The sequence below is a fragment of the Amblyomma americanum genome, chromosome 1 (genome assembly GCF_052857255.1).
Source record: "Amblyomma americanum isolate KBUSLIRL-KWMA chromosome 1, ASM5285725v1, whole genome shotgun sequence".
NCBI classification, from domain to species: domain Eukaryota; kingdom Metazoa; phylum Arthropoda; class Arachnida; order Ixodida; family Ixodidae; genus Amblyomma; species Amblyomma americanum.
The window spans coordinates 296751552-296762194 of NC_135497.1; the positions used below are offsets into that span (position 1 = coordinate 296751552).

The window sequence follows — 10643 nt, forward strand, 5'->3', positions numbered from 1 at the left end:
AACGCGTCCAGCAAAGTGTTTGGTGTTTTACAGTGCATCGTAGTTGACAACGGGTATAGGACGGTTTTATTATTCTTGAAAATGTTCGATGAGTAGCTGCCTAAAGTTGGAAGAATTAGTCTCAGCAACAATGTTTTCGGGTAGGTTATTCCAGAATTGAATCGCACAAGGAAGAAACGATTTGTTAAATGCATTGGTGGAGCCTTCTTGTACCCCCTCCCCAACTGTGATGTCCTGGTGCTGTGGGTACCATAATATATAAATAATACAAGGAAATGTTGCTGTATATACTGGCAAAAAGTGTTGTCTAATTTTGTGTCAAACTTTTTTCGCACTTCAACCTAGATTTTTCATAAGCTTGAGGGCACTAACAGAGTCTTTCAGTGCACTCTGAGGATCTGGAGCGCTTATCAAGTTGAGAAGCACCAGGCTTCCTGATGGCAGCTGCGCAACACCACCAGAGATACACTAAGTTCAGGCGTTGTGTCCTTGAAGAGGATTAAAAAGTGCTTATGGGAAGTGAAAATGCTGTAAGGTGTGCTCAAGAAAGTAGGCTGATGGAACCTTTCAAGTTGTAGGCTAAAATGAAAACATCAAGGTGCCTGAAGGCGACGTGCTGAAGAGGCTGCTGAAAGAATTGCCGTACAACTGTGTTGCTCTCCGCCACTGTGAAGGCAGTAAGTGGATATATTATGTAGGTGGCTTAGTTTGATGCAGGCTGTTTCGTGACTGAACACCTTGTTAAAACTTGCCAGTTTAAATGTTCCAATGCCAAAAAATTAGCAAGCTTCCTTACTGTCTGCAGACTCTTATACGGTGCATTATCACTGTTTGTGCATGGCACTTGAACCTGCTGTTTAAATACCTATAAATCAATGGTTTCAGGGAAAAGTAGATGCTTTTTCATGTATTGCTATTCAGTAAAAACCACCTTCTCAAACACAAAAATGCATAGGAATTTATTGTTTAAGGTACACCTTAAAATTTGAACTTTATTTTATGAAATCGTAGTCACCACCTGACTCGCACGGTGCCAAGTAAATGCTCAAAGAGCACGACAGGAGACCATTCATGCAACGATGCAGCGCCACTGCTGCCCATGAAGACTTCTTTTAGTCTTCAACTTAATAAGCAGTGTCAAGAGAGTGCAACAAATGCAGGAGGCCATACATATGATGGCATTTAAGAAGCCACCAGCGCTTTTTGAAGCTGCCAGGAAGGCCATTGCAGCAGGAATGCTCTCTGTAGACGAGATTTATGGCTACGTGCACGAAGCGTACACAAATACGGAAATTGAACAGATAACTAAGCTAACAGAGGCCCAAGCAGATTCTCAGGATTGGCTGATATACAAAAAAGGAATGCTAATAGCATCAATTGCATATTCTCTATATACACGGGTGCACACACTTAAAACAAGGATGGGACTACATGATGTGCGACATCTTCCAAAAGAGGTTCTGAAAGAGAACTCAGTGCAGTCATCTGCAATGGTAAGAGGCACTCTAGTAGAAGAGACAGCAAAGGAGGCCTATTCAGCTGTAAGTCAGCACAAAAACTCGAATATATGCAGTGCGGGCTTCTTATTTCAGACCAGCACCCATGCACTGGCGCCAGTCCAGATGGGCTAGTTACATGCGACTGTTGCACTCAAACAGTTCTTGAAGTGAAGTTCCCCATCAGTTAAGAAGAATTCAAAGCCAAAGAAATAATAACTGACGCTGTAAGCTTCTGTCTAAAGAAGACTAGCAAGTATTTTTGTCAGGTGCAGATGGGATTGGCAAGGGTATCGAGTGCAGACGTCTCGTGTTTCAAGAGAGCGAAAACTGCTTGCTGCTTGCTGAAATATTCAGCAAGTCTTTCTTTATTGACGTTGTGGACAGGGCTGTCTATTTTTTGAAGTCTTACGTGCTACCTTGCCTTTTAACTCATTAAGCACAGTAGGTGTTCACCATTATTCATTTTAATATGCTAATGGCTGTAAATAAAGTGTTTGTTTTGTGCAATACACCTTTTCTCTGGGTCATGCTGTTCACTGCATAAATTAGTGATATGCAGGAATAGCTTGAGATTCCAAATGAGGAATGCATTGGGAGGAACTGATGCAAAGAAGAAAAAAACCACGAGAAAAATGAAAATACTAAATATTATAGGAAAACATTTTTGTCAAGAGAAGCAACGCATCTAATGTGCACATTTAAAGGAAGTAACGAAACTGAAATAGATGATGAACACTGGTAACAAGATGCAAAACAAGAATTTTTTAAAGAGCAGAGCAAATACAATGCTGATCTCACTTAACAATATAGAAAAACCTGCACCATTTGGTGGAAGCAAATTAACAAATGAGCCATAGGAACCACAATCCAAAGAAAGAACGAATTGAACACATGTCATATGTACTTTGGTAACGTTCTCCTTAAGCAAAAACTTGTCACAAAAGAAAATGGGCTTAGATAAATTCAAAATTCCCGCAATGACCTGTACAACAGAATAAATGTAAGCAAAAAACTCTGTGCCCAAGTTCCCCACCAAAATCATGAACACTTTCATGCGCTCAATGGCACGTTCAAAGTTAATACGTTCAACGTTAATGCTTTGATTTTTTCTGCTTCATGTTTATCAACTTGCTTTCTCTTTCGTACGAACGGTTGACGCACTATTGTGATGTGATGCTCGAGGCAGAGTTTGTCTATTAAGAATCCTTTATCCTCCATGACACTATCAACTGAAGGGAGAAACCTTTCCAGTATTTTGCTCTCCTTTGTTATGTGGGAGTCAGATGCCAGACCACCATAAGCTTCACTTACGTAACTGATGTGGCCTCCTAGTGTCTCACAGACTAAAACTTTGGCTGTGTACACGCCCCTATACCAGCTGTATGCCAACAGCTGGGACTCCATATCCCGTGGCCTCTGAATTTGGATCTCCGTGCAGGCTAACACAGCTCTCACACTCGAGTAGTCCTTAAGGTACACAGTCAAATTATCAACAACAGCTTCCTTGCTCGGCCAGAAGACTGCATCTTCAAGATTGCAGCTAGGATTACTACATTAGCCTTGAATATTTCTGACGTTGTGGTGCGAAGAATGCCAAAAAGCACACCAAGCAGTGAAAATGACATGTTGTGATTTAGCTTGACGAAAGTTAACAGTACCGCATCTTCATTTGGTAAGTAAAAGCTTTTTGCTTGAATGACTATCTGGCTGTCACTGTAAACATCGCACGTGTTGTAGAACAGCTGAAAGCAGGGAATCCCAGTTAATATGTTTAAATCTTTTCCTCCCTGCATACTTGGCGTGCTCAGTGGTTGTTGTCGTGCAGCATCGACCGTACTAACTTGCACACCAATCTCCTTCCTTATGGACTGAAGATCGGCAGGGATATCTGAAAATAAAATATATCTCTGTAATTACCATATGTAATAAATGAATGAAATAATAAAATAAACATGCATCTAATAATGATACCTTGATTTCTACCTGGGCTGGGACTGATATCTGCATCACTTCCTGAGTCAGGCACAATAAGTTCAATTTCTGCCAAGTCAGATGTGTTGTCTTCTTCTCAGGGTCATGTGCAGGCAATGGGACCAAATTCTCTTTAGGGAAAATGTGGCGTAATGGCCTGCCTTCTGAAAATAAAAATCTGCTTCAGATATGTCTCTCCTACAATGGTACTGCAAATTTCTAGCTGCACAAAAGCCGACAATTACAACAGTCAACCACAGCCTCTGCAATTCAAGTAGGTATAAATTCTTCACGCTCGCTTCTTTGAATGTAATATCAGCCTTAATTCCTACCTAATGGCATTGTTGACGAACAAATGACAAATCTCAGTTGATAAACAGGCGTTACGTAATGCTACACAGACAAAATTATAATTACCAATCACATGAAAAGCAGTTTACCTGGCCTTTGTATTTCATTAATGTCCGTCATTTAATACTTCGCGTCTGTTTGCGTCGCTCATTTGTGCAAACAAAATTTTAGCTTAGCACTGACGTACAGTGATATCATAATGTATAAAACGCGAATATTTATTCTATCTGTTTTAAATAGCACTCTTATATGTTCGTACAAGGGGCACAAAAATGAAAAGCAAAGATATGAACATGCCACAAACGCACTGATTAAAGTGGCTATGAGAAAAAGTCACATCGACAAGAATAGGAGTGCCAAATCAGAAAATTGCCTTTACCGTGGAATTCACATGTCATAAGCAAGCTTTTAGGAGACTCGCGGCACAATGAACACGTCAATTTATCAGTTACAGGCCCGACCAACACCACAGTACCAAAAGCTTTGCCACTCATAACAACAGGCGCAGCAATCTAAAACAGCGTTATTAAACATGCACAGAATGCGATGGTTTTGACTTCCGAACATTTAAATATGTTTCCAGGATGACGAGCTATGCGCGAAACTGCGATAACCGCGCTCACGGCCCCATGCATACTGCCTACATCGGCTCTTTACCCTCTTTCGACGACGCCGACTTGACGGCTGGCGGTGCGAAGATCGGACAGACAGGTTCTGGGTCGGAACTGCTTCGCGTAGAAGACAGCGCCTTTTCCATCCTGCCAGCAATACGCCTTCGTTAGCTTCACAAGTGATACGCGCGAGGGCGGTAACGCGCACGGCTCAGTCGCCAACTACTCACCGAACAGTTTAGCGCCAGCGCCATACACGAAGTCTTTCTCACCGAAATGTTTCCTGCCAGCACACACGAGAATGAGCACTTGCGCCTTTTCCCATTCGCAATTTGATCATCCAAGCTTCGCGCATCTTCCTGCATTTCGGGTAGAAATGGATGCTTACGTCGAGCTCTCACGCGTACATCCGGCATTGAGGCACCGAATAGTAAGCGACCATGGCAACAGCTGAAATGAACCGTATCACTCCCAGCGACGCACACCATCAGAATGTGCAGTGTTGGCACCCATTAGCACAAAAATACAGATAATAACGCAATTTTCAGCTTGCAAGACGCTTCTCCAGATCTAGCGCCTGCTTCCACAACAGTAAGAGGAGTCCGGCAATCCCACTTACTATACGTAAAGTCGACGCTAGAGCCAGTCGCCCCAGTGGTGGAGCTCGCTCCCAATACACCTGTCCCCGAATGGGTGCCCGTTGGTGTCGGAGCATATATAAAGGAACGAATGTATATGCTTGTGTAGCGGTCCCCTAACGGCACAGTTTGCCTACCCGGTTTAGGATAATGTTTGGTGGAGGGAGGGATGAGAGGGCACAACCAATTTTAATGGCCACAATCTTGTATTCGAGAAACTGGAACTACGCTGCCATTTCGTCCCCTGACCTCATGCTCACACAGTTCCACCTCTATCCACCATATTCGACCGTGACGTCATCATTGGCACGCGGCAGGTGGCTGCTTCTACAATGCCATTGTAGAGAGCGCTACAAATCTCAATGCGAGGTGCGCTGTTTTCTAGTTGCAGCTACAGATGGCGCTTTGATCTGAGGGTGGTAGGAGACCTCACGAAATCTCGAAACGTGATGAGTAGTTGCTGGCACAGATGGCGCTGTGAACAATGGTGGTAGCAGGCCCCACGAAATCACGAAACGTGATGAGGAAGAGCTAACGCTCTTAAAAATTTGGTCTTGGGGGAAAGGGGATGGCACATTATCTGTCTCACATATCGGCGGACACATGAACTGCGCGGTAAGCGAAGGAATAAAGGAGGGAATAAGAGAAGAAAAGAAGAAAGAGCTGCCGTAGTGGAGGGCTCCAGAATAATTTTTGGCACCTGGGGATCTTTAACTTGCACTGACATCGCACAGCACACGTGCGCTTTAGCGTTTCACTTCCACCGAACCGCGGCCGCCGCGGTCGGGTTCGAAACCAGGTACTCCGGATCGGTAGCCGAGCGCCCGCATCACTGAGCCGCCGCGGCGGGAAAATAATTTCGACCACCTTGGGGATCTTAAACTTGCACTGAGATCGCACAGCACACGGGTGCCTTTAGCGTTTCGCCTCCATCCAAACGCAGCCGCCGCGCTCGGATTTGAACCCGGGTACTCCGCATCAGTAGCAGAACGCTCTAAGCACTGAGACAACGCGGCGGGTAAGGGAAGGAAAGCTAAATGAAAGTTGGTTTTAAGAACAGTAAATTACGCCTGTCTCACAATGCGCCATTTCCTTTCCCCAAAAACCCAATTTCTCTTCAGTTTGGCTTCCTGAAATTACCTGCAGGTTTTGTGCGTCGTTTGAAGCCGGATTTGGTTCCATATCTCCGAATGCAACGAGCAAGAATACAGTTCTAAATATCACTGAAACTATAAGAAATATATACTCTCTTGTGTGAGCGCCTTTAATGTTGTTTCGAAGAAAGCAAGATGTTTAACAAATAAAAAATGCCTAATACCGTGTGTAAGTATGAATATCTATGAAAACCGCGAGTTGCTCGACCATAAACATAGGCAGCGAGATGCAGCTTTTCGCTTTCGACCGAGGTTTATAGTTTCGGATTCTGGCGTGCAGACGCCGGTGCGTATGGGCTCCAGTCATTTTTTCTATTTTGACCAACTTTTCAACTTCCGCTGAATTTTATTGTGTCTACCGAAGTTCATGAAGGTGCGCGGGAACTGCCCAGCCCATTTTCGAAACCGGCACTCCGTTTTTGTGGCCTACTTGCACACTTGATTCCACCGAGCCCAGTGCCAGCCTCGCTAAGCCTACCTACGCTGGAGATAGGCTCCGCTTCGCAGCCCGGCCCAGTGCTTCGTCAAGCATGGACTTCGTCACCGTAGAGGGGGACGATTCAGCCCCTGAAGAGTATATTGCCGCGAAGCTTGCTTTTTGTCTGTTCTTCTTATCGCGGCAGGCACGCCGCATTATCACTTTTCTGGGACGCGAGACGCGACCAGAGTTATCTCGATTTTTCCTAGCCTCGCCCAAGTGTGCCTACTATGTTCTGGAACTTTCCTTGCCGCCTTTAAAATCGAGCACGGCTAAGAGCGGCGGGCATTCTGTTAGTCGACGACCGCCGAGCACGTTCGCTGCTGTCGCCGCCGCTGAGTTTTCAGAGCTGTTCTTAGTGGGCGTAAGCCAGCCTATTAAAGTATTCTCTTACGAGCTGCTCTGTGCCTTCCTCAAGACCGGACCCCAGTCGGTGCTACGTGACCCCGGCGGAGTTCCCGTCACCACCTCGTGACATCTGGTGGAGGTGCTGGGTAATGCACCCAACCCAACCTGGAAGATCCACCGTAGAGAACGAGAGCCAAGAAGATCCCGAGGTACGACACAGCCGCCGTCTTCAAGGCCTGCAAGCTCAGCACGGATTACTACCGGATCCTACTCGACAACGACAACAAGCTCCAGCGCCCCCATGACCGAGCCAGCGACGTCCACCCCTGTCATGCTCCACCAGCCACGGGTGTCTCCAACCTTCCACGGCTACCCTGGCGACGACCCGGAAGATTGGATAGACAACTTTGAGCGCGTGGCTACATTTAACAGGTGGGAAGATGACATGAAGCTCCGCTATGTTTTCTTTTCCCTTGACGGTCCTGCAAGAACGTGGTACGAAAACCACGAGACTACCTTGAAGACCTGGAAATTATTCAAGTCTGAAGTCGTGAAGGCGTTTACCAACATTCTCCGGAAGGAAAAGGCGCAGATGCTGCTGTACTCACGGATGCAGCACCCAAACGAAACTGTCAGCATGTACGTCGAAGAACTGCAGCGTCTTTTCCGCCGAGCTGACCCGAATATGACGGAGGAGAAGAAAACCGGATATCTAATGCGGGGCGTGAAGGAGTCTCTTTTCGCTGGCCTCGTACGAAATCCGCCCAAGACTGTCGCCGAATTCGCTGAAGAAGCGTCAACGATTGAGAAGACCCTGGACGCCCGCACAAGGCAGTACAACCGACCACCGCAGGTCTGCTCCAGCTTTCCGGACACGACGACTACAACCAGCGACTTGCGGGAGATCATCCGTGAAATCGCCCGCGAAGAACTACGCCGGCTGCTGCCATCATCTTCACAACCTCAAGTAGCGAGCCTGACGGAAGTCGTCCGTGAAGAAGTGCGGCATGCGCTTGGCTCCCCTTCTGCGACGACTGAACCTCAAGCTCCAGCCATGTGTTACGTCGCTGCAGTACGCAAGCCCGCGCCTCGACGTGCCACCCCAAGCCCTATTCGACGTGAGCCAGCAGTGCTGGACCGCCGCCCTCCGGGCCCCGCCCACCCGACCTATGAACAACGTTCGGGCCCAAGGAAATGCGACACCTGGAGAACCCGTGACAACCGTCCGCTGTGCTTCCACTGCGGTGAAGCCGGTCACGTCCTGCGTCACTGCCCGTTCCGACGCATCGGTCTTCGCGGATTCGCCGTTGACGCACCACGACCACGCTTCGGCCAACATCTACAAGAAATCGACGACTACCTGCGCCGCGACGAATACGTGTCGAGCCGATTTTCCCGCTCACCCTCGCCGCGAGCCTCGCGCTTCACGTCGCCCTGCCACAGCTACGCAGCGGCTGTGCGAGGAAGGTCCCCCAGCCCCCGTAGGGGAAACTGAAAACAGCAACCTTAGGACGTGAGGTTGCTTCCCGGCAAAAAAAACGAAGACCCTCCAACGACGAGAACTAACGGCGACGCCGCACCGACGACGACACGACGCAACTTAAGAGACCCCAAGGCCACCGACATCGACAAGCCCCTGCAGCCGCAGTCGCAATCACCGACCAAGCCGTGACCCGACGCCGAAAGTTACATGCAACGCAAGAGCAAGGACTTCCGATCTAGAGGTGACTGTCGACGGCCGAAACGTTACTGCTCTAATCGACACGGGAGCTGACTATTCCGTGCTGAGTGGTTCCTTCACCGACCGGATCAAGAAAGTGACGACGACTTGGGATGGCCCGCAGATACGCACAGCAGGCGGACACCTCATCACGCCATCAGGAAGGTGCACTGCGAGACTGACTGTCAACGGACACACATATCCGATAGTATTCGTTGTACTTCAGAAATGTTCCCGTGACGTCATTCTGGGGATGGACTTCTTGACACAGCACCGCGCAGTCATCGACCTCAAGTCCAAGTCCATCACGCTTTCGACGGACGAAGCTTTACCTCCGAAAACGACCCCAGAGCAGTCAAAGGCCCTCAGTGTTCTCGATGAAGAACTAACCATCCCACCCCGGTCCAGCATCATCGTCCCCGTCTGAGCAAGAAATTTCGAAGACGCAGAAGGCATCATCGAGGGAAACACGCAGTTGCTCTTAGACAGACGACTTGGCGTCGCAAGAGGCATCGCTCATTTGCGGCATGGAAAAGCCGAAGTACTGGTCACGAACTTCAGCGAAGAATACCGACACCTCAACAGAGGCACTACAATTGCGTTCTTGGACGAAGCAACTGATTTACTGGACGCCTTGATCATCTCCGACGAACCTGCAAATGACAGCCTAAAGCAAGACCATGCTCCCACGTTCGCCATCAACCCAGCATTACCCCGGGACCGACAAGAGAAAATCACCCTTCTTCTTCAAAGTTACAGCGAATGTTTCGCCTCGTCATCAAAGGTGCGACAAACGACGATAGCCAAACATCGAATTATAACCGACGAACACACCAGACCTCTCCGCCAAAGCCCTTACCGTGTGTCGCCGCGAGAACGACAGGCCATCCGGGACCAAGTAGAGGAAATGCTTCGCGACGACGTCATCCAACCTTCGAAGAGCCCATGGGCGGCACCGGTCGTTCTAGTGAGAAAGACGGTGCTCTTCGATTCTGCGTCGATTATCGGCGACTGAACAAGATTACGAAAATAGACGTCTACCCCCTCCCGAGGATCGACGACACTCTGGACAGGCTCTGCCACGCCAAGTATTTCTCGTCGATGGATCTCAAGAGTGGATATTGGCAGATTGAAGTCGACGAAAGAGACCGGGAAAAGACTGCCTTCATCACACCGGACGGACTGTACGAGTTCAAAGTCATGCCATTTGAGCTTTGCTCCGCACCCGCAAAATTCCAAAGGGTAATGGACACAGTGTTGGCAGGCCTCAAGTGGCAAACCTGTCTCGTCTATCTAGACGACGTTGTAGTCTTCGCAGCGAGCTTCGAGGAACACCTCCGGAGGCTGAAGGCAGTACTCGACGCAATCAAGTTATCCGGACTTACCCTGAAGCCTGAAAAGTGCCGGTTTGCCTACCACGAACTATTGTTTCTCGGCCACATCATCAGCAAAGACGGAGTGCGCCCCGACCTGCAGAAGACAGCCGCCAATGCCAATTTCCCACAGCCTCATGACAAGAAGGCGGTCCACAGATTTCTGGGATTGTGTGCTTATTACAGACGCTTCGTGAGGAATTTTTCGCGCGTCGCGGAACCTCTGACCAAGCTCTCCAAGGCAAACGTACCATTCACATGGAATTCGGCACAAGCGGAAGCCTTCAACGAACTTCAGCGTCTCCTGCAGTCTCCACCGGTGCTAGGGCACTTTGACGAAAACGCCGAGACAGAAATCCATACCGACGCAAGCAGCTTTGGTCTAGGCGCCTTGCTCGTCCAGAAAAACGAAGGAGTCGAAAAAGTAATAGCATATGCAAGTCGTTCATTGTCGAAAGCAGAAGCGAATTATTCGACCACTGAAAAGGAGTGCCTTGCGA

General features: G+C 48.2%; 1 pseudogene; it reads right to left on the bottom strand.

Moving 5' to 3' along the window:
• Positions 1 to 336: 336 nt before the first annotated feature.
• On the bottom strand, positions 337 to 9184 carry LOC144119199 (uncharacterized; annotated as a pseudogene).
• Between the last annotated feature and the right edge of the window lie 1459 nt (positions 9185 to 10643).